This window comes from Coregonus clupeaformis, unplaced genomic scaffold, assembly GCF_020615455.1.
Source record: "Coregonus clupeaformis isolate EN_2021a unplaced genomic scaffold, ASM2061545v1 scaf1258, whole genome shotgun sequence".
Lineage (NCBI taxonomy): Eukaryota > Metazoa > Chordata > Actinopteri > Salmoniformes > Salmonidae > Coregonus > Coregonus clupeaformis.
The window spans coordinates 132,501-158,819 of record NW_025534712.1 but is presented as its reverse complement, the minus strand read 5'-3'; the positions used below and the strand labels follow the sequence as shown (position 1 = coordinate 158,819).

At 40.2% G+C, this 26,319-nt stretch overlaps 1 long non-coding RNA gene and 2 pseudogenes across 1 annotated transcript; 1 reads left to right on the top strand and 2 right to left on the bottom strand.

The window, feature by feature from the left end:
- Positions 1-7,043: 7,043 nt before the first annotated feature.
- Positions 7,044-7,162, bottom strand: LOC121565819 (annotated as a pseudogene).
- A 14,511-nt stretch (positions 7,163-21,673) lies between these two features.
- LOC123486532 lies at positions 21,674-22,237 on the top strand. The gene is made up of 3 exons (XR_006659403.1): positions 21,674-21,696; positions 21,792-21,853; positions 22,071-22,237. It is a non-coding gene; the product is annotated as an uncharacterized LOC123486532 (long non-coding RNA).
- Positions 22,238-26,081: 3,844 nt separating this feature from the next.
- LOC121561013 lies at positions 26,082-26,199 on the bottom strand (annotated as a pseudogene).
- Positions 26,200-26,319: the final 120 nt, after the last annotated feature.

Genomic DNA, 26,319 nt, shown 5'->3' with positions numbered 1-26,319 from the left:
TACAAACATCACACACAGTGTTATCAAAGCTGCCATTAAATGTAACCCATCACTGCCCCTACTGGCCTACCTGATCTTTTGCAACCGTCTTCTCTGATCTTCCAAACGCATCCCTTATATTCTTCCAATGCATATATAACCCTAGTGATAATATCTGAACTATCTGGACTCAAAGTATAACTAACCTTATGTTACACCATACCATGGAAAAGTCCCCCCTTCTCCCTTAGATTTATCCTTCAATGATAGGCTTGAGAGACTACTGACATGTAGCTGTCTCTTTTCATCCAATTTCAAATATAGCTTCAGATTTCTGTGTCCGGATGCTACCCCTCTTATTAATCGGTAAAACCTCATATGGAAGCTTCAACGTTGACATGTAACAACATCCCCTGTCCATCCATAGGGTAAGAATATATGCACTTTATCACCACAAACCCTCCAAAATTCCCCATAGTCACATTGTCAGGCCAAAAAGCTAATCTTTTAACCATCAAAGTCCTGCTTTTCTTCTTACTAACTGGTACATAAAAAAAATAACCTATTTCTCATTACTACCCTTAAGGTCATGCATACCCGTGAAGTTATCATATAACATCACAATCTGATATTCCCATAAACATACCCTTACCTCATATGTTTTATTAGAACCAAAAACTTTTGCCCTCACTGCTTTCACCTCCAATACTTCGAGTTACGCTGTTACCTGATTTTCCCTTACCATCCAACAAATTCCCATAGGGTAATTCATTTAACCAAGAACACCTATACCTGGGAGCTTAAACAAATGTTTTGACAACGACATTATTTTATCTGTTACTGATTGTTGCTGAATACACAGTCATGACAAAAGCATAAGATTGACATACTTGATAGAGGTCGAACGACCGTCTCTAACATGTTTGATGCTGGAATTCTCACCAGACATGGAACCAAAGATTCCTACCTGCCATCTATCTCTAACTTTCACAACAGAAGAATCAAACTACTGCATTTAGTTTCTCTCTTCCCTAACGAACGGTACTGCGATACCTCTCCTTGTCTGTCATCAAAATCAAAGACCTCATCCTATACCTCCATGATAGTTATCACTATTTCAGATGAATCTTTATTGTTCTCTACTACTATCTGTTCTCCTATTTTAATCCTATTTGTCTTGCTTACCTCCTTTAATTTCAGAAAAGTTGTTGTCGGTTCATCTTCCCCATTTCTATTCCATCTATCATTTCCTTCCAAAGATTACCATTAAAGTAGTTACTTAGTTGATGTATCAACCTTAATTACTTCTAGTCCGAAAGTTCCCGTTATCCTTGTTATTTCTACTGTTGAGTACTTATTCTCCATAATTATCTCTATAAGTATTTTTCCCCACAAAAAGTTGTCTTTGCTTGTACTTCCATCTATCACCACTAGTGTCACTTTTTCCTGCAACTCTCAGTCCTATCTCTAATCCCTACTTTCAAACTTTTGATTATAAAAAAATACACCTATAATTTGATCTCCCTACTGGACTGTAACTATAATGCTCAAATCACCCTCAATCTTCTCTTATCATTCAGCAACACATACTTTCTCCAACGCATCTGCTCCTAACATCTAACTCCTACCATTCTTCCCTATTCCTTCTACTGTTCTCTCTCTCTTTACTTAATTAAACTTAACATGTCTTAGAGTTCCTTCAACCTCGTTCTCCTAACTTATTTTAATCTAATCTTTTCTCTCATAACTTTAAAAACTTTTTCCCACTGATTTATTCTCACAAATCCCTTTACCACCAAATTTCAGAATATGTGATTACGGGAAAGTTCCCCCCCTACCTTTACTTCTTTACACACACAGCTTGGCTTAAGCACTAAACACCTTTTAGCCTAGCCTGAAATCTCTTATTAGATTACCCAATCATCCCCTTTTAACTTTATTTTTCAGACAGATTGTCTAATAGGCAGTCTAATAGATTATCATCCTTCCTATGATATTATCTTTTAAGCAAATATTCCCAAAACCCTACTTTTTTAAAATCTTCTACCAGACGTGGGTCTGTTACATCTTATTTACATTCAATTTTCCCATGCATCTCTTCCCAACAATGCAATGATATATGCTCTAATATCAGTATCTTAGAGTATTACTGTTTTACTACCTCAAATCCCTATCCTAATTAGTTAATTTTACATATAATTTTAACCTCTTTAGTTCAACAAATAAGTTTTTACACTATTCACTATCACTTCTCATATCCTTTTTTATTCAATTGTTAGCTTTTTCTCTTCTTCTCTAATCGATGCTATCAGCTCGCACCCCCCCTTTTATCTTCTAGGCACTAACAGGTGATCTCACTTGCTCCTTTATCTTCCTCTGTTGTTTTCTCCTGGCCATTTCCATCACATAAAGTACCAACCTGTCCATAATTCTAACAGTGACTTCTAGTGAAAGTTTCTGGAAGTTATGCTAAATCTTCCTCCTCCTTCTAAGCCTTCTCTCCCTCTTCCTCTCCAATTCTGTGTCTGTCCATAAACTGGCTGTGATATGAACACCTAGTACCCCTTGTGGTACAATTGCATTTATATTGTTCAGTTGAAGCTTAACAGTGATTGTTGATTTGGTTCCTCTGATTCTTCTACCAAAGCTTCTCTTCTCCTTCTTCTTCTCCAATTCTTGGATCCTTTTCTCATCAGTTTCTCCTCTTCTGTATCTTCACTGTGTTACTTCTTCTAAACTATTTGCTTTATCCAGGCATGATAAGCCTCGGTCTATATCTCCTTCTATTTCTTCTGTGCCATTCCTTGTAGATAATCCTCTTACATCTATCTCCATCTTCTCCTTTCTTCATCTTTGCTTTCATCAGAGATCAAATCTCTTATCCTTCTTCCTTCAACTTCCATCAAGTATACAAATCTCTAGTATCCTTCTTCTTTCCACTCTCTTGCCAACTTCCTTCTGATCACAGAGTCATATCCACCCATACCTCTTACCTCAATCCTCATCTTCATCATCCTCGTCTTCTTTAACCTCACTCTTCTCTTCCAGACATCTCATTTCCTTCCTTCTGGAGTTTGGATTCATCTTTCTCGTCGTTTCTCTTCCTCTATCTATTTTCTTGTCATCTCCATCTCTGATGCAACAATCACCCTCCTGGATGATCCCTGAAGCTGAGGATAAACATCCCTAAGCTCTCCTTCCCTAATACCTTGTCTCTTATTTTGTTTATCTTACTCTCGAATCTTTTATCATTTTTGTTTGAGAATGAAGGGCAACTTTTGTTTTCACTTACCCGGATACCTCACTTAAATACTTTATTAAGGGGTCACTACTCTTTGTACTATATCAATCGTTTTAATCACCTTCCTATAGCCTTACTATCCTTTCTCCCCATATTAACTACTCTTTTATATTCCTTTATTCTGAATTATCTTATTTTAACTATATACCTATGCTTCCCCCTGTAATTATTAATATATATTTATTTATTTTTTTATTTATTTTAATAAATCAATTAAAAATCATAATAATTAATTTTAATTCTATTCTATATCACCAATTTATCAATTAGTGTCTATCTTACACACGGATAATGTAATTATCACTTCAAAAACAATCCCCAAAAACAAACCTTAACCCCTTGCTCTATACCTAATTATCTTAATTTACAGAATAATGTCAGTTTATTCCCCACACAACTCCAATCAAACCCCAGTGATGCACAGCCTCCAAAATGCAATTTTTAATAAATAGTATTTCCAACCTATGTGAAATTGTCATCTCAAAACCTTTTTTTGACTTGATCCTCTATCACATCACGTGATATCACGTCATCACTTCCTCATATCTCCTCTCTCTCCAACTCCTTATCGTTTCCTCTCCTTATGACAAGGGCAAACCAAACAGATTTGATGTTAATGCAATCAATCTATTATTTTAACACATATTCAATATTCCTTCGTTTTCATTCGCTCTTGATTACTCAGGAAAAAATTATAGATCGACTCAAAAACATTTTTATTTTATTTATTTATTTTTAATCGTCATTTAATTCAGAACTATATCGCTCAAAAACATTTTATTTAATTTTAATCGTCTTCTAATTCATTTATTATATCCGTTACCATACATCTAATTTATAAATTCAATGTCACAAACCAAAGTTTCATCTTTAAACCATCCGCCTGATGTAACAACTAGAATACTTCGTGTCCAAATATCTCTTTGTCTGTGTGTTTCTCTGTCTCCCCCTCAAGCCCCCAACAATATACCCATTAGCAAACTTGTTTATACTAAACAAACTTCCTATTTATCTTTTTCAAATGCATTCAAAATACTTTTTCCCTATTTTATCTCTCCCATTAACAGTCCACTTACTCGTTTCCCCCCTCATATCAAACAACATAAAACACCTCACAAAACATATAACCTACTTACACCACACTTTAAATTTAATCCATCGCAATGGGAGTTCTCTAAGATATCCGTTAGCATGTATGCACATAACACAATTCGCATTTAGCATTAAATTAGCCTTGGCCGCTATGTACTATCCATTTTTTTCTCTCTACCTCAAATATTCCTCATTGTCAAATCATTATCCATCTTCATCCTATCTCCGCTAACTTTATGCTGCCTTGAGTTTCTATAATTATATAACATTACCCCAAAATCTCAACTATATAATCAATATCTTCGTCCCTCATCTTCCCACACCTAAATCTAACTTCAGATTTGTAGCCCACTCCTGAGATTGCCTTGTTTCGGGTCTTTCCATTTTATTTATATATTCCTACTCAATCCATTTTCTACTTCTTACCATCCCCAAATTTAGAATTTTTTTATGATCCGCCCCCTCATGACATTCCTCCAGTTACACACAGTACCAAACTAACAACTTGCTGTAGAACACTCTCCCTTGTCACGACATGACTCCCGACCGAATTACGATTAGCTTGGCGGTACTCATGCAGCAGAAGATTGCAAACGCTCCACGTTGGCGCCATTTGTGCCGTGCTCAGTGAGTGGTGGCAATTTTGCTGATAAAAAGGAATCCGCTCCTACTGAATCCTCGATCATTTTATTCAGATCACGCTTCGAGCGTCAGTGACAGGTGACATACAACCGGAGACTCCTCAGAATCCTCTGCCTTTCTGTAAGTCTAGCCCTTTTATAAACAATGCAAAGAGATGCTCCCTCTTCTGCCAATCACCAGTCTCCCCTTCTACAACACACTTCCTGTCTTTGTTGTTTTACACTAAAACATTCCCTCTTGATCAATCAACATTATTTCAGTTCCACTTAAAAAACATTTAACACCATCATAATCTCAATACACTACAAATACCGTGATCATTTGCATCACTCCAGTGCCATTTGTTCTACAGCCGCTTATCTCTTCTTCTTCATTTAAGTAACTACACCCCAAAATCTCAATGTCTCTACATTTTTCCCAGACCTCACAAATGGTCACCTGATAGAGGTTTAAACATTGTTGTGGACATAGGAACATCCAATTGTGCTGTTTTCTATTAAAAGGTGTACTTTTGAAGTACTCCAAACAGGGACATCAGCGGATCTAACGGAGAAAAACTTGATGATCGGCAAAACATTGAGGGATTTTATCGTGCCTAATACTCTCTTTCCTAACTAAACAAAGGCTGCATTACTGCCTATTTTAAGCAACTGTCCATTATTTGATTTACGCACCACACTCACAAACTGTATTTAGTCCAATAACAATCCATGATCTTATTGGTGATAAATAAAAGGCAGTTTCTCCATGACAAACCCACCTCTACTACAAAAGCTTACAGCACCTGTATTCCCCGCGGTCTCCCATCCAACTAACCAGGCCCGACCTGCTTAGCTTCCGAATCAGAAAGTCGGGCTATTCAGGCTGGTATGGCCGTAAGCGAGAACAACTCTTGTACACTATATAAAGTCAATGTGTCACTCACTCTGAAAGGGACACAGAAACGTATCCACTTTGTGACACAAACTGAAGAAGCTCAACCCTTGCTTACATTTCAAATATATATATATATATTTGAGTCTTGTTTGGAGGGGGAGAGGGCATATCCTATGTTGATTTATGACAAGTTCATTGACTAGGGGCCCTATAAAATAGGCGTTGCGGACCGAATCACGCAGGAATCCAGACATTAAACCGAAATTCAACAATATTCAAACATTTATTGAACTTAGTAAGAAATCAACTAAATCTATTCAACTTGTTAGAAAAGCATTCATTTGCCCAAGTCAATCATAAGACATGAACAAAATGCATCAGTGATTCAATATTTCCATGAACTTTCTGGCACAGGAATGCCCCTGTCTGTGTGCATGTATGCGGTGCGCGCGTATGTCTACACTTTGTGTACCGTTAGCGATGATGCTAATTATAACCTTCTTCTGATAGGGGAAGGAATGGCTTTCCCCAAAACCTTCGCAAGTAAATGTTAACTACAAAGTAGCCTATGCCTGCCTGGCAGAATTATACCGTGATCATTTGCATCACTCCAGTGTCCATTTGTTCTACAGCAACACCGCTTAACCAAACAAAGGTCTCTTCCTGGTGCACGCTTGCATTTAAGGGTAACTACACCCCAAAATCTAAATGTCTTACATTTTTCCCAGACCTCACAAATGGTCACCTGATAGGGTTTAAACAATGTTGTGGACATAGAACATCCAATTGTGCTGTTTTGCTATTAAAAAGGTGTACTTTTGAGAGCGAAAACCTGCCAAAACAGGGACAAACGGTCAACGGGAAATCTAAACGGAGAAAAGGGAACTTGGGAATTAACGGAATCAGGCCAAAACATTGAAGGGATTTTATAGTGCCCTAATGGACTACAGACATTGACTGTCTCCTAGACTAAAAACAAAGGCTGCATGTACTGCCTATAATTTGAGGGAAACGCACTGTCCATTATTTGATTTGATCAGGGCAGGGCAGCACACACAAACTTCATTTAGTCCAATAACAATCCATGATATTATTAGGGTGATAAATAAAGGCAGTTGCTCCATGACACAAGAGCACGCTCTACTGGGACAAAAGCTTACAGCACCTGGTATTCCCAGGCGGTCCTCCCATCCAAGTACTAACCAGGCCCGACCTGCTTAGCTTCCGAGATCGGACGAGATCGGACGTATTCAGGCTGGTATGTCCGTAAGCTAGGGAACAACTCTTGGTACACTATATAAAGTCAATGTTCACTCGCACTCTGAAAGGGACACAGAAACGTATCCACTTTGTACACAAACTGAAGAAGATCAACCCTTGCTTACATTTCCAATATATATATATAAATTTTGAGTCTTGTTGGGGGGGAAGAGGGCATATCCTATGTTGATTTATGACAAGTTCATTGACTAGGGCCCTATAAAATAGGCTTGCGGACCGAATCACGGAATCCAGACATTAAACCGGGGGAATTCAACAATATTCAAACATTTATTGAACTTAGTAAGAAATCAACTAAATCTATTCAACTTGTTAGAAAACGCATTCATTGCCCAAGTCAATCATAAGACATGAACAAAATGCATCAGTGATTCAGTATTTCCATGAACTTTCTGAACGACACAGGAATGCCCCTGTCTGTGTGCATGTGTGCGGTGGCCTATGTCTACACTTTGTGTAGCCGTTAAGCGATGATGCTAATGATAACCTTCTTCTGGTAGGGAAGGAATGGCTTTCCCCAAAACCTTCGCAAGTAAATGTTAACTACAAAGTAGCCTATGCCTGCCTGGCAGAATTATACCGTGATCATTTGCATCACTCCAGTGGCCATTTGTTCTACAGCAACACCGCTTAACCAAACAAAGGTCTCTTCCTGGTGCACGCTTGCATTTAAGGGTGACTACACCCCAAAATCTAAATGTCTTACATTTTTCCCAGACCTCACAAATGGTCACCTGATAGGGTTTAAACATTGTTGTGGACATAGAACATCCAATTGTGCTGTTTTGCTATTAAAAAGGTGTACTTTTGAGAGCGAAAACCTGCCAAAACAGGGACAAACGGTCACAGGGAAATCTAAACGGAGAAAAGGGAACTTGGGAATTAACGGAATCAGGCAAAAACATTGAAGGGATTTTATAGTGCCCTAATGGACTACAGACATTGACTGTCTCTAGACTAAAACAAAGGCTGCATGTACTGCCTATATTTTGAGGGAAACACTGTCCATTATTTGATTTGATCAGGGCAGGGCAGCACACACAAACTGCATTTAGTCCAATAACAATCCATGATATTATTAGGGTTGATAAATAAAGGCAGTTGCTCCATGACACAAGAGCACGCTCTACTGGGACAAAAAGCTTTCAGCACCTGGTATTCCCAGGCGGTCTCCCATCCAAGTACTAACCAGGCCCGACCCTGCTTAGCTTCGAGATCGGACGAGATCGAGACGTATTTTTTTTTTTTTTTTTTTTTTTTTATTGTAAAATATTCATCAAATACACTTATATTATACCATGTACAGTGTTATATACAAAAAAACCATACACTAGAAACTATTCTACCATAGGCAGGCGGAACAATTCACCCCCTATCAAATCAAAGAACCCAAAGAAATAAAAACAAAAACCTAGTATACAAAAAAACCAGACATGACTAAGACATATCAAATTCCACATATTAAATAGGCAGATTTAAAAGCATCTCCCTGTCAAATAAAATAAACATAGAAAATATCAAAATATTCCTTTCTAAAAATTATAAGTGATTCCTCCACCATCCACCCTTGCAATTAACCCACTCCCCTCTACAAAAAGTTCATCAAAATCTTCCAATCCATAACTATAAAACATATCGATGTGCTTCTTAAACAAAGCTACAAAAATACCCCACACCCTTACCCTCCTCCCTTCAAAATAAGCATAATTCCTCCCACAAAAAATAGCATACCTAACAAAACTCAAAACAATATTCAACAACCTCACATTAACTCCCTTTACATTTCATCTCCCACTCCAAATAAAACCAATTCCTCCCACGCATTCTTTTCCAACAAACCACTCCCCCAGTTTTTACATATTATTTCCTTTACTTTACAAAACATATCTTTTAAATCCTCGCATTCTACAAATAAGTGTAATAAATTTTCTGGTGCCTTACCACATATATCACATTCTCTTTTTATTTCTTTATTTATTTGATGCAGCACTACTTTTTGTGTATATCCGATTATGTCTTATTTTAAAATCGTTATTTTCACATTCCAATTTATTCCCATGTAAGTATAAGTTTTCATAATACTTTTCGATCCATCTTCGGAAACAGTTCTACCCACCTCTTCTCAGCAGCAGGCCTGTCAGTAACCAGTAATTGTTTATAAACATTTGTTCTGACACTAGCCAATGTTTTCCATTTATCCCCATTGTCAATATATAAATTCGGTACTACATATAAATCTTCCCAAATTCCATCTCCATTAATGACAGAAACCCATTCTGCTGGAATGCTACTTTTCACCCGTTCAAATCCATTCAATATAGTACCTTTCCAAACTGTATCATCCACATCCTTCACATTGTCATAAATGGCCTGGTCTCTTAGAAACCCAGGAATAACTTCATATACAAAGTCTTTAATAAGTCTCAGTCCAGCCCTCATAAAAAGGGGGATTATACAACACTTCATCATTGAACATAATTTTGGGATTTAAAAACACAGTTGATTCAGTATTATATCCTTATGTTCACACACATATTTTACACGAGGAAGAAATTCTCCCCATGCACGTAACACTTCCTGAATAAAACAGAGGAACTTGTTCATTACATAGGCTTTTTCCATATCATTAATAACCCACTCTCTTCATACATCCTCCATTATTATACAAATAATTCCTAAAGAACCTCTTCCACCCATATTCTTCCTCCCCTATAAATACTTCTGTATAATTTTAATTCTTAATGCTTTTCTTTTCACGTCTATGTCCACTAATTTTAGACCCCCCATCTTTATATTCTGCAGCAAGTGTAGACCTGGATATTCTAGCCCCTTTGCCATCCCACAAGAAGTTAGAAACAATAGAATTAAGTTCTTTTAAAACCCACTCTGGCATCTGAAGCACATCCATGACATATACACATTTAGATATTAGTAAAGAATTTGTTACCACTACCTTTCCTTTCAATTTTAAATTCCTCCATCTCCAAAATGCCATAGTTTGTTTGATTTTATTCAATACACCTGCCCAAGTCCTATCACATGCCTCCTTTTCATCAATACCCAAAATAACTCCCCAACGCTTTAAAATAGCCATTAGCTCTTTTAAATGATACCCTACACCCATTATCATTCACTAGCCCCACATACAAAACCTCAGTCTTTTCTACATTAATCTTAGCACCTGATGCTTTCCCAAAGAGCTCAAAACACTCCATCACTCTATTTACACTTTCCACATCTCTAACAGTAATTGTAGTGTCATCTGCATATTGCTGCACAATGCTGACTCCACCCCCTGGAATAGAAACGCCTCGGATCTGGTGGTCTGCTTTAAGGAGAGCCACCAGAGGCTCAACCGCCATACAATATAAAGCCGCAGAACAATGGACATCCTTGCCTCACCGACCTCTCCAATGGGAAAGCATCAGTAAGTAACCCGTTACATTTTACTCTACTTACTGCAGCACCGTATAGCAGCTGTATCCAGGCCACCATTCTGCTCCCAAATCCAAAAGTTTTAAGCGTCTGCATTAGAAATGAATGTTCTACTCTATCAAAAGCTTTATTTAAATCAATGCTCAATACTACCCTCCCTCACCCTTCATATGTCTTATGACATCCCTTAAAGTGCAAATAATGTCTGCTATTTCTCTACCAGGAACACTGTAAGCCTGTGTCTCTGAAATAATACTTCCCATTACTTTATTAATTCTGTTAGCCAGCACCTTAGTTAAGATCTTATAATCTACATTTAAAATAGATAATGGCCTAAAATTTTCTAATCTTTTCCTACTTCCCTTGTTTTTATATATTATAGTTATTAAGCCGTCGCCATCGACTCCGAGACTTCCTGAGATTGCTCCATATATTTGTACACATCTAATAAAACAGGTGCCATTATATCCACAAATGTTTTGTAAAACTCACTTGTCAGCCCATCAGAGCCAGGGCTCTTATTTCTATGAGCAGACAAAATCGCCTCCCGTATCTCTGTGACCGCCAAGTCTGTGTCACATGAGTCTTTCATCCTCTGATATTCTGGCATCTACATAGCTCAACACCTCTTCTATACATCCTTGATCATTGCATTCTTTTTTAAAAAGATTACTATAAAAACATTCTATTGTATCTAAAATCCCCACCAGATCATTCACTGTCTCCCCCCTCTCATTCTCGATTTCTGTAATATAGTTTCTAGCCTGCTTCTTCTTTTCTAACCCTAAAAGAAGGATGTACATTCTCTCTCCTTCTATGGCATACTGTACTCTACTCCTTACTATTGCCCCCCATACATGCACTCTTTTCAAAGTTATGTACCGCAGCCTGAGCTTCCATAAAACCTGCCATATCATAACCCTCCACCGTATCAACTTTTCCCAGCTCAATGTCTAGTCTTTTATTCAAAGCTATCCTCTCCCTCTTTAAAAGAAAATTCCTTCGTCTTGCATATTTAATGCTCAACCCTCTAATCTTCTCTTTTAGACCCTCCCACCACAATCCAATATTAACACTTTTAAAATCACTCAATATTTCTCTATTTATACAATCAGAAATCATATCAATATATTTTCCTTCTTTTAGTAGCTCAGCATTCAAACACCATACACCACCCCCTCTAGAAGGCACACTAGGACCCAGCAGGAAACCAAGAGAGGCATGATCACTTAATGTATTAAAATCATACCTAATCTTTTGTATATATTGCACAACATTTTCCGCCGCTAAACAATAATCTATGCGGCTTTGCCTGAGAACCTTCAAAACAACCTGCCTCCTTGAAAAAACTCTCTGACCTGGATGCATTCCCCTCCATACATCACTCAGACAATGATCCTTCATTATCCCCAACAATACTCGCCTAGACATGTCAGAGCGCAACAAAGTACTCCTTGACGTGTCCAGTTTTGTCAATCTAACGTTAAAATCCCCAACCAATATACAGTTACCCACACAATGTTGCTCAAGTGCCTTAAAAAATACTTCTCGGTCACTCTCATTATTAGGTGCATAAACATTCAATAAAGTGTATTGCACATTTAGAAATTCAAATTTAACACTCAAAAGTCTACCCTCTTTATCCGCATACACTTGCCTAATATTCTGTACACTATCCCTCTTAATTAATATAGCAACCCCACACGTCCTCTCCCCACCATTATTATAATAAATCAAATCCATCCATCTCTTTCTTACTCCATCCATCATACTGTCAGTCCAGTGTGTCTCTTGGAAGCATAAAATATCAGCCTGTAGTAGACTCACTGTCTGTTCTAACTTTCCCATATTCCTTAGTCCATTAATATTAACAGATACAACACTCACCATAAGTACAATTAATATGTTGATTTTTCCCATCATCAAGACCCAGTCTTTTTCTTCTTCTTCTTGATCTTGCTCTTCCTACTTTCCTTTGCTTCTTCCCTCACCCTTTGGACTTCACCCGGACACTTCACTCTCAGAGTCCTTCCTCTTCGCGGATTCCCCCTTCACATCCATACTTTCAGGAATAGTGTCAGGTACAACCCCTCCATTATCTTCATCTCCCTCACCTTCAGATGTTTCCGTTTCCTGCTCACCTCCTCCTCCTCCTCCACCATCAGGCTCCTTTCCATCTGTGCAGTAGTCATCTAGGAATTCGACATCCATGCTCGCCCCAATTCCATCCCCTCTGTCGCAGTAGATTCACCATCTCCTCCTCCTCCACCATCCTTGCCTCCTTTTTTCCCCGTCCTCCATCACGTCCCCCCTCCTCCACTCTTCTCTTCTTCCATCTCCTCCTCCTGTTGTTCCATGTCTTCACCATCTGTTGGCCCAGTACACGTACAGCGCATTCTTCTCTCCCCACATCCATTACATGGTCTCTCCTCTCTCTCGACGCACTCTCTTGCATAGTGCCCTTGTGCTCCGCATCTCCGACATAGAAAATCAGGACAGTCCCGTACTACGTGGCCAGACTGAATACAAATTCGGCACACTTTAACTTGCCTGTCATGTATCACTCGAAAGTACTCAGTCCCCTCCAACGTCTCAAACTTGGTAGAATATGGTAGTGAGCGCACCACGTCTGTAAACCGAACTTTACAGAATCTTGTGCCATCAGCGATCTCTGTTCCTGGCCATAATCTCCTCTTAATCCCAGAAACCGCCTTCACACCCCATCCTTCCAATTTTGCCACGATAGTATCGTCACTAATATACACTGGTAAATTCATGAAGGACACCACCAGCTCATCCGCTGAAATGTCCCTCGCCGTTACCGTGCAGCGATTTGATTTTTAGTCCATCCATTAACCTCTCCTTCCCATGGACATGGGACATCGTAATCTCATACTTCTGATCACCTTTAAATCTGCACCCTATCACCGTTCCACACGCCTCCTTTATCCCTCTCTCAGCAATTCCATCATCGTTAATTTCTTTTCCCCAGTGATATCCACCGCCACCGTACAAGTCTTATCATAGGACTTTTCCCTCGATGATGGTGCATCAGGAACTTTTTCCTCCATGTCCAGTACTCTTTGTCTGTTTCATCGCGTAGGTCGTTGTATCTATTGTTGTCCGTCCGATTAACTAATTATATCTGTATTTTTCCCTCCTTTCCTTCCCCCCCAGCAAAAGCTGCTAGGGGAGAAACAACTCTTACTAATAAATCAAACAAAAATCAAATTCCACATAAATAACCAAACAAAAAAAGATTTCAAAACGCAGCAACCAATTCCCCTCTCCTTCTCCTCCAATACCACCGCACCTGTTACCACTTCCTCAATTACCGAAAGGGGCGTATTCAGGCTGGTATGGCCGTAAGCTAGGGAACAACTCTTGGTACACTATATAAAGTCAATGTGTCACTCACTCTGAAAGGGACACAGAAACGTATCCACTTTGTGACACAAACTGAAGAAGCTCAACCCTTGCTTACATTTCCAATATATATATATATATATATATTTGAGTCTTGTTGGGGGGAAGAGGGGCATATCCTATGTTGATTTATGACAAGTTCATTGACTAGGGCCCTATAAAATAGACGTTGCGGACCGAATCACGGAATCCAGACATTAAACCGAAATTCAACAATATTCAAACATTTATTGAACTTAGTAAGAAATCAACTAAATCTATTCAACTTGTTAGAAAACGCATTCATTTGCCCAAGTCAATCATAAGACATGAACAAAATGCATCAGTGATTCGTATTTCCATGAACTTTCTGGGCACAGGAATGCCCCTGTCTGTGTGCATGTGTGCGGTGCGCGCGATGTCTACACTTTGTGTAGCCGTTAGCGATGATGCTAATGATAACCTTCTTCTGGTAGGGAAGGAATGGCTTTCCCAAAACCTTCGCAAGTAAATGTTAACTACAAGTAGCCTATGCCTGCCTGGCAGAATTATACCGTGATCATTTGCATCACTCCAGTGGCCATTTGTTCTACAGCAACACCGCTTAACCAAACAAAGGTCTCTTCCTGGTGCACGCTTGCATTTAAGGGTAACTACACCCCAAAAATCTAAATGTCTTACATTTTTCCCAGACCCCACAAATGGTCACCTGATAGGGTTTAAACATTGTTGTGGACATAGAACATCCAATTGTGCTGTTTTGCTATTAAAAAGGTGTACTTTTTGAGAGCGAAAACCTGCCAAAACAGGGACAAACGGTCAACGGGGAAATCTAAACGGAGAAAAGGGAACTTGGGAATTAACGGAATCAGGCAAAACATTGAAGGGATTTTTATAGTGCCCTAATGGACTACAGACATTGACTGTCTCCTAGACTAAAAACAAAGGCTGCATGTACTGCCTATATTTTGAGGGAAACGCACTGTCCATTATTTGATTTGATCAGGGCAGGGCAGCACACACAAACTGCATTTAGTCCAATAACAATCCATGATATTATTAGGGTGATAAATAAAAGGCAGTTGCTCCATGACACAAGAGCACGCTCTACTGGGACAAAAAGCTTACAGCACCTGGTATTCCCAGGCAGTCTCCCACTCCAAGTACTAACCAGGCCCGACCCTGCTTAGCTTCCGAGATCCAGGCGTATTCAGGCTGATATGTCCGTAAGCGGGGAACAACTCTTGGTACACTATATAAAGTCAATGTGTCACTCACTCTGAAAGGGACACAGAAACGTATCCACTTTGTGACACAAACTGAAGAAGCTCAACCCTTGCTTACATTTCCAATATATATATATATATATAATAGGCGTTGCGGACCGAATCACGGAATCCAGACATTAAACCGAAATTCAACAATATTCAAACATTTATTGAACTTAGTAAGAAATCAACTAAATCTATTCAACTTGTTAGAAAACGCATTCATTTGCCCAAGTCAATCATAAGACATGAACAAAATGAATAAGTGATTCGTATTTCCATGAACTTTCTGAAACGGCACAGGAATGCCCCTGTCTGTGTGCATATGTGCGGTGCGCGCGTATGTCTACACTTTGTGTAGCCGTTAGCGATGATGCTAATGATAACCTTCTTCTGGTAGGGAAGGAATGGCTTTCCCCAAAACCTTCGCAAGTAAATGTTAACTACAAAGTAGCCTATGCCTGCCTGGCAGAATTATACCGTGATCATTTGCATCACTCCAGTGGCCATTTGTTCTACAGCAACACCGCTTAACCAAACAAAGGTCTCTTCCTGGTGCACGCTTGCATTTAAGGGTAACTACACCCCAAAATCTAAATGTCTTAGATTTTTCCCAGACCTCACAAATGGTCACCTGATAGGTTTAAACATTGTTGTGGACATAGAACATCCAATTGTGCTGTTTTGCTATTAAAAAGGTGTTTCTTTTGAGAGCAAAACCTGCCAAAACAGGGACAAGCGGTCAACGGGAAATCTAAACGGAGAAAAGGGAACTTGGGAATTAACGGAATCAGGCAAAACATTGAAGGGATTTTATAGTGCCCTAATGGACTACAGACATTGACTGTCTCCTAGACTAAAAACAAAGGCTGCATGTACTGCCTATATTTTTAGGGAAACGCACTGTCCATTATTTGATTTGATCAGGGCAGGGCAGCACACACAAACTGCATTTAGTCCAATAACAATCCATGATATTATTAGGGTGATAAATAAAAAGGCAGTTGCTCCATGACACAAGAGCACGCTCTACTAGGACAAAAGCTAACAGCACCTGATATTCCCAGGCGGTCTCCCATCCAAGTACTAACCAGGCCCGACCCTGTAGCTTCGAGATCGGCGTATTCAGGCTGGTATGGCCATAGCGAGGAACAACTCTTGGTACACTATATAAAGTCAATGTGTCACTCACTCTGAAAGGGACACAGAAACGTATCCACTTTGTGACACAAACTGAAGAAGCTCAACCCTTGCTTACATTTCCAATATATATATATATATATATATATATATATTATATATATATTTGTGTCTTGTGGGGGGGGAAGAGGGCATATCCTATGTTGATTTATGACAAGTTCATTGACTAGGGCCCTATAAAATAGGCGTTGCGGACCGAATCACGGAATCCAGACATTAAACCGAAATTCAACAATATTCAAACATTTATTGAACTTAGTAAGAAATCAACTAAATCTATTCAACTTGTTAGAAAACGCATTCATTTGCCCAAGTCAATCATAAGACATGAACAAAATGCATCAGTGATTCGTATTTCCATGAACTTTCTGAAACGGCACAGGAATGCCCCTGTCTGTGTGCATGTGTGCGGTGCGCGCGTATGTCTACACTTTGTGTAGCCGTTAGCGATGATGCTAATGATAACCTTCTTCTGGTAGGGAAGGAATGGCTTTCCCCAAAACCTTCGCAAGTAAATGTTAACTACAAAGTAGCCTATGCCTGCCTGGCAGAATTATACCGTGATCATTTGCATCACTCCAGTGGCCATTTGTTCTACAGCAACACCGCTTAACCAAACAAAGGTCTCTTCCTGGTGCACGCTTGCATTTAAGGGTAACTACACCCCAAAATCTAAATGTCTTACATTTTTTCCCCAGACCTCACAAATGGTCACCTGATAGGGTTTAAACATTGTTGTGGACATAGAACATCCAATTGTGCTGTTTTGCTATTAAAAAGGTGTACTTTTTAGAGCGAAAACCTGCCAAAACAGGGACAAACGGTCAACGGGGAAATCTAAACGGAGAAAAGGGAACTTGGGAATTAACGGAATCAGGCAAAACATTGAAGGGATTTTATAGTGCCCTAATGGACTACAGACATTGACTGTCTCCTAGACTAAAAACAAAGGCTGCATGTACTGCCTATATTTTGAGGGAAACGCACTGTCCATTATTTGATTTGATCAGGGCAGGGCAGCACACACAAACTGCATTTAGTCCAATAACAATCCATGATATTATTAGGGTGATAAATAAAAGGCAGTTGCTCCATGACACATATATTTTGAGGGAAACGCACTGTCTATTATTTAAATTGATCAGGGCAGGGCAGGGCAGCACATACAAACTGCATTTAGTCCAATAAAAATACATGATATTATTAGGGTGATAAATAAAAGGCAGTTACTCCATGCATTCACTAACTGTATGTCGCTCTGGATAAGAGCGTCTGCTAAATGACTAAAATGTAAATGATGGCAGCTGGTCCTTTTGTGGCAGGGGCTGAAATGCAGTGTAAATGTTTTTTGGGGATAAAGTTCATTTTCATGGCAAAGAGGGACTTTGCAATTAATTGCAATTCATCTGATCGCTCTTCATGACATTCTGGAGTATATGCAAATTGCCATCATCAAAACTGAGGCAGCAGACTTTGTGAAAATTAGTATTTGTGTCATTCTCAAAACTTTTTGACCACGACTGTATGTACTGACATGTATGTGTAACTGATAGATGCACACACACACGACATGTTCATGTTTCTAAATGTATGTCAATTGTATTTTGTCTGTAATGTCTTGTTCGTTATGTGTCGGACCCCAGTAAGACTAGCTGTCACCATTGATGTCAGCTTATGGGGATCCTAATAAATCAAATCAAATCAAGAGAGGATAGGCTGTGCTCAGTAAACCTTCTACAGTGTGCAAGCCCACCTCCTGTCCTGACTGAGCAATTGATTTCTCCAGTCTCTGAAAACTGCATTAGCCAAAACACATTGGTCGAGAGAAGGTCAGTGCCATCATGATGATGGAACGACAAGTTCACTAAACCCAGCACTCAATCACACAGGCATATGCATGCACGTACAGACACACACAAACACAGGCAGATAGGCAGGAATGCATGCACGCACATACACATATATTTGTGTATTGATTCTGATATTACAACACCTTGCACTATTCACTGAGATAACACCACTAGACCAGAGTCCCAAGGTACAGTATATGATTCCCCGTCCTACCTAGTTCTGCTTGGTTTAATGTTTGAAGTTAAAATGTTTATCCTGTAAATGTATAATAGACTTCATGCCGGCTGTGACCACAGTGGTGGAGGTCATAACACAGAGACATGGCTGCCTTTATTTGTTTAGCTACTGGCCCTCACTAAAAGGAATCCAATAAGCCATCAGGATGCACCCTGTGGCCATACAAGTGTCTAGGGGTCTGAAAGGAAGACTAGGTAGAGTGCATAAACACACTGACAGACACACATAGAAGAAAACACACATCGTCCCTCTATAGAACACTTACTACCAACACACCCACATGTACATTAACCCTCTGAAACACATACACACACCCTGCATTTATCTGGCCATTAATGGTCTTGGCTGGAGGATGAAGGCATTTGTTATCGTCTTCAGGAGAGGCCAAGGTTTGTTCATCATCACTACCCAGGAGGCACCACTCTGATCTCTCTGTGCCAGTCTTTGTGTGCGGCTCTCTGTGGATTCACCCAGGCTCACTGGCCTGTAAAGCAATCTAATCTTCACTGGACTGCAAGAGCCTTACTGCCTTTACAGAGAGCTGCAGGGCTAAACTGTAGCCAAACACTGAACTGGCAGTTTTTATCGTTTTCAAATTAATGGCAACATTAATGATCTTTACTATCATTGGATAAAAAACATATTACACATGTAACAGTCTTGGGAGGATAAAGAGAGCGAGAGAGAGAGAGAGAGAGAGAGAGAGAGAGAGAGAGAGAGAGAGAGGAGAGAGAGAGAGAGGGAGAGAAAAAAGGAGGATTCATTGGATAAATGGACTGACATTTTTTGAAGGGAATCAATTCAGTTACCCCACTGAAACTTGCACTTGTGTGTAGCCTATGTTATGATGTGTAGACTATTTTATGATATGTGTTGTACTAAACAGTATATTAGAAAACCATTCATGATTGCTTTACATACAACATTTGGTCATTGACATACTGTATGTAGTCATTTTATGCTCTCTGGTGGCCTTTTAAGGCATAGCAGCACAGCACTGCCTCCCCCATGCTCTCCCATACAGATGACAAAGATGGTGAATAACGAAGGTTCACATAAAGGCTGTTTACCTATCTCTTATGCTACATGTGGCGGCGATCTGCTTTTAATAGTGCAGACATAGAGGAGGTGTGAATATAGATGTGTTGCCATGACTCTTGCCCGGCTGGCCTGCATGTATTCACTGAGTAGACTCTTGGACTACAACAAGTATGTATTCTGATTGCCAACAGTAGTAATATGTTGAGTGTGGCACTTGATAATCAACTGTATAATCATTCTCAATGTGGAGTGATTGACCTGTGCTCAGCCACCCTCTCCTTGCAACATGATGCAGGCAGGCAATAGATGAGAAAACAAAGTGCTTCAATAGGGTGAAGGCAGAGGTTGAATATGAGTACAGGCAGAGAGAGAGTGGAGAGAGAAGGAAAGAGAGAGACAGACATACAGATGTAGGATCTTAATTTGAGCCAGTTTGCTACAGCAGGAAAATAATTATGCAGCAACAGGAAATGTGAATTATGATGTGGATTATAATTAATGGACATTTTTGTAGGGGTTGATACATTTTCTGTTTGGGCAAATCAAGTCTGACATTTTAAAATGGAAATGACAAACTTTAGAAGCCTTTGTAATACAATAAAAGTTTGCATTTCTTGCTCTGCAGTACAAATCTCAGCAACAAAAGAGTGATCAAATTAAGATCCTACATCTGTACAGACAGACAGACATACAGACATACAGGCAGACTAGGTATATAGTAATAGGCTGCTCCAGTGTTCTGGAACTTGATGATGTCACAATGTCACTTTACCAGGGATGGAGCACTAGTTATTATAAGGGAACATTATGAGGTAACGTTGCCACGGAAACACACTTCTAACAGAATCCCAGACCACATTAAAATTGTTAGACATGCTCAGGAAGAGCGTGTTAGCTACATCTCTCAACCTATAACTGATTTGATTGATTACAACAGTACACTACCCTAGCGTGTTATGGGTCAGACACTTAGTGACCCTGTCCCTCTGGTCTCCCTAGGGAGCAACCAAAGGAGACCCATAAACATAAAAATAAACCCAAGGAGAAGAGCATCCCTCCAGCCCTGACCTTTCTTCAGCTGTTTACACTGCTGAGCTGCGTCAGGATGAAGAAGACACCATTTGATCCCCTCCCAGAGTGGTGAGGGAGAAAGGCAACAACGATACACGATACGAACAACAATAATGACTCTGATACTGGTGAGTGTGAGGAGGTGTCTATTGACTAGTGCTGCTACACAGTACAATTATTTAGGCTTCACTTGGAGGAAATGTTTCACTTACAGGCTCTGACTATTCTGCAGGTGATGTGAAAAGGATCAAGGACAAGAGTAAAGGAAAGGTTCGGAAAGAGAAAGTTTGGATTGAAGTTCAGAAATCTCAGGACCACAAACGCAGAACGACACCGAAACAGAAAAAGACATTAAACAAAGATCTAACTCGGTAAGACATCCAAACCTGCTTATCAATGAGGATTTGCCAATGCATTTGATAATTGATAATGACCACAATAAGGAAAACACAGTATATTGTGTTGAATTTGATACTTTGACACTGCTTGACAAATGTGATAATGTCACAATGCCCCTTCGGATGGGGTAGGCCCTACTAGTTAAAAAAGTCTTAACGGAATCCATGGAACGTCCCAGCTCTGACCTTACCCCCATTGAAGTTGAAATTGAAATGGTTAAGGTAAGGGTTAAGGTTAGAGTTAGGGTAAGGGTAGAGGTAAGGTTAGGGTTTAGGGTAGGGATGTCTCAAGGATCTCGGATAGCACTAACCCTAGTTATAATTGGGTAACATTTTGCCATGGAAACACACTAGAGCTCATTGGCTATTGATATTGTAGTTTGAAATATCAGTAGATTTCTAACTGATGTACTGATTGTGACCCTGAGGTCTCCCCTGTGGAGAAAGCAAAGGAGACCCAGCAGAAAGAGAAGAATCAGAGCATCTATCCAGCTGTGGCGGCCCTGCAGCTGTTCACTCTCTTCTGCTGTGGAGGGAAAGTCAAGCTGAAGAAAACTCGTCCCTCTCAGCACAGACAGAGTAAAAAGGACCAGGGACGAAGATAATGCATCTGATACTGGTGAGTGTTATGGGTTGTCTGTTGATTAGATATAGAATGATATTTCTCCAATTGGAAAGATGTGTCTTCAAAATCAAAATGTCTAATCTAAACAGGCTCAGACTGGTCTGGAGGAGATGTTACAACCAAAAAGGTCAAGGACAAGAGTAATGGAAAGGTAGGGAGGGGGAGAAAGACTGGACTGAAGTCCAGCTATTGAAATCATCTCAAGACCACGAACCCAGAAGTACAACACCAGAAACAGACAAGGGAACTAATTTGGGACAAAGACCGAACTCTGTGAGACAAGCAAACATGCTGTATCATATTTTATTGTGAGCAAAAAGATCTTCCCATAATGTTTTATCATTGGGTATTGCAATTGTCTTATGCAGGCAAATCAAAGGACACCCCGGCAAGTGAAGACCCATGTGGAGAAAATTTACATAAGTCCTGACTCTCCGACTCTACCACGTGCCCACGTAAGTTACTGAAACCTGACTTACTATACGGACAGACAGAGATTCACACATCCAGGCAGTTTCCCCTCTGACCTCAACCTAACCCCCCCCTTTTCCTCCGGGTAGAGCTCCTTCCCAGTTCTCCCTGGCTAGGAACCTGGCCATCCTCCCGCTGGAGTGGCAGCTACCTGGAGTCCCTCTGACCACCTCGTCTATGGCAACTAGGACAGAGAGAAAGCCATCCACTACCAACACTTCGACACAGGCGCACACAGAAACACAGACAACAGATATGAACACAGACACACAGACCACTGCCACCTCTCAGAGACAGATCTCCATGGTGACCACCCAGTCATCAGAGACCATGACAGAGGTTCACACATCAGACTCAAGCACCCAGAACTCCACTCCTGACATGGCACTGACCCCTGAGAGCACTAAGGACATGATCGCTACTGATGAGGATGTGAAGGATGACTCTGCTGAAGATTTGATCTCCACCCTAACAGACACCTCTATGGAGAAATCCGTCAGTGAGACCAGCCTGAAAGCCCTCATCGCTGAGGATGAGGAAGATAACAATGAGATGAAGGATATGGCTGCCTCCGCTAGCCCTGCTACTGATAATGCCAATGAGGATGCAAAGCTACTGGAGCTTGCAGCACTTTATGACTACATGTTGACAGTGGAGACCGAGCTGTAGGCCTAATGAACATTTCAACATAGCAAAAGCTATACTATGATCAATTAATAAAAACAGTAAATATTTCTGCAGCAAATGTTCACTACTGTTGATATGTGAAGCAGCATGCTTAGGTTAGGCATATGTGTTTGAATTCACCAAAACTAATACATAAACAAAAAATATATCAAACCACTACAGGTAGGGAAGAGTGAATACATCAGCATTGAGTTAATTTGGTCAATAATGATCCATGGGCATATTACATTCTGTAATATATGAAATAACAATCACCCACAGGGAATACAAAGCAGACATGTTCTATTTTCTCCCTCTGTCCTTCCCTCCCATGTCCTGATGAGGTTTAGATTGTCTTGTTATCCACCCCTTCAACTGTTTAGCATTTTAATAACGCCTCGCAATCTCAGGGCCTAATTATTTTTTGATTCACATGCTTAAAATAGAGCCCACATATCACCACATATCTTAGCGGCCTGAAGGTGCTGTGTTACTGGTGGGTTTCAACAGATTACAGGGAGATTGGTGAAATAAGTCAACCTAAATAGGGACGATAGGAACATTATCATACTACAGCCTCATTCTCTTTGCCTATATTACAGCAGGGAGGATATATTGGTGTCATCAGAGTAATGGAGTACCACACATACTGTATGTACCTCAAGTTTTCACACATCATGATGTAGTCCTTGTAAGATAACTCTGGAGCGTGATCTTGTCGTTTTATCATCTTGAAGGGTGACAGAATAGTGAGCTTTATCCATGACTTTGAGAATGTAGTTATTTTATGAATTCTCACAGGTACGATTTCTGTCAAACTGCACTTTTCTGTCTCTGTCATGCCTGCGGTCACCAGATGTACAGCCTCCCCAGAGCTGCATATTCCAGTGGCCTACATGCATGGATAATGAGCTGAGAGAAGTAGTTGCAGCACATCGTTTTAGGCTACAGCCAAGCTCTATCTTTAACCTGAGAAACATCTTAGTCCTACATGAGTGCACTCTCCACAACAAAGACCAGCCTGACATCAACATACTGTTGATAAAGTAGACATTGAATTAAATCAACATAACATAGACACTGTACATGTATTTTTGATGATTGTTAATCTAGAAAAGACGCAGAACATATTAACTCTGAAAGGGAGAGAGAGAAGAGAGAGGGGGATGAATGGGTGGATAGAGGAGAGACAGTACAAGGGATGGTGAGATGTGTCCATTTATGAATTCAAATATTCAACTCCCCAATAAGAGGATCAAAGGTTCTCTCACCCAGGTGTACAAACAAACAGACATGCATGTACATACAGACATGCACGGACACACACCTACACACACAAAAATACCCACGCACACACCCACTCCTCTATCCACATGAAGTGGTCAGGGCATCACAGTGATCTAGCTACAAGGACATTGAGAGAAGCCATTTCTCTGCTCTAGAGACTGTAACATTGATGAGGTTCACTGGACGCTCAAACACACCTCCAACATGTCCGTGAAATAAAAGATTACATCATCATTTTAATCCAAGTACTTTTCATATGACTGCACAGTTAGATAAGTATTACTACAGTGAGGACAATTAATAGAGATCCACACTCTTTTCACACTTCGGTAGGCTATCTATGCCAGGGGTTATTCTAGATCCTGAGCTATGAGAATCCCTTGACCTGGCCGAGCTCCCCTCACTGTACTGTAACACCAGGCTAACACCTATCAAGAGTAATCATGGCTTTAAGTGACCAGTCTATCCTCAGGGGGATACTCCTGACAACACATTGACAGCCAGGCTCTATTACGGTCTGTCAGCTGCTGTTTTTGCTGGCTCTGTCTTTACCCTGCTCATAGGACATGATGGACAGTGTGTGTGTGTGCGTGTGTGTGTGTGTGTGTGTGTGTGTGCGTGCGTGCGCGCTTGCGTACATGCGCTCATGCCTATGCATGCATGCCTATGTTTGTGTGTGTCCGTGTCTGCATTAATGTGTGTGTGCATGCGTTCCTATGCATGCATGCGTGGGTGCACATGCATATCTGTGTGTGTGTGTGTGTGTGTATGTGTGTGTGTGTATGTGTGTGTGGGTGTATGACTGAGGGCTGGAATGAACAGTCAACTGTTTCTCATTAGTGTCTAGCTGCAGAGGGAGAGCAATAAGACAGTGATGTATGAATGTCCCCTGAGCAATCAGAGACTCTATGAGCCATCATGGGAAGAATATATACAGCTTGGTACGAGACTCTGAAACAATGAATGGGTTTGATAGACAAAACATTTTTATACTCTACTACAGTGTTTCCCAACTCCGGTCCTCGAGTACACCCAACCAGTGGAGGCTGCTGAGGGGAGGACAGCTCATAATAATGGTTGGAATGGAGTAAATGGAATGGTATCAACAACATGGTTTTCATCTGTTTGATACCATTCCATTCACTCCATTCCAGCCATTCCACTCCAGCCATTATTATGAACCGTCCTCCACTTATGAGCAGCCTCCACTGCCCCCAACAATACATATCTTGTTGTGGCCCCGGACAAGCACACCTGATTGTACTTGTCAACTAATCATCAAGCCCTTGACATCTGAATCAGGTGTTTTTGTCCAGGGCTACAATACAAATGTGTACTGGAGGACTGGAGTTGGGAAAAACTGTGATTATCTCTCTCTCTCTCTCTCTCTCTCTCTCTCTCTCTCTCTCTCTCTCTCTCTCTCTCTCTCTCTCTCTCTCTCTCTCTCTCTCTCTCTCTCTCTCTCTGAACCATAGAGTTGTATTGTTAATTCCACAGACATCGCTCTATCAGTGAGACCCCATGGAACAGACATAGCATCTCTTGTGTCACCCTGATAATAAATGACATATATTTTGAGGGAACAAAATGTATCAGTGATTCGTATTTCCGTGCAACTTAATGAACCGACTAAAAAAAAAAGGCTGAATGTACTGCCTATATTTTGAGGGGAAACGCACTGTCTATAATTTAATTTGATCAGGTTAGGACAGCACATACAAACTGCATTTAGTCCAATAAAAATACAGGATATTATTAGGGTGATAAATAAAAGGCAGTTGCTCCATGACACATATATTTTGAGGGAAACACACTGACTATTATTTAATTTGATCAGGGCAGGGCAGGGCAGCACATACAAACTGCATTTAGTCCAATAAAATACATGATATTATTAGGGTGATAAATAAAAGGCAGTTGCTCCATGACACAAGAGCACTCTCTAGTGGAACAAAAACTTTCGCACCTGGTATTCCCAGGCAGTCTCCCATCCAAGTACTAACCAGGCCCAATCCTGCTTACCTTCCAAGATCAGACGAGATCAGGTATATTCAGGCTGGTATGGCCGTAAGCGCAGGAGCAACTCTTGGTACACTATATAAAGACATGAACAAAATGTATCAGTGATTCGAATTTCCGTGCAACTTAATGAACTGACTAAAAACAAATGCTGAATGTATTGCCTATATTTTG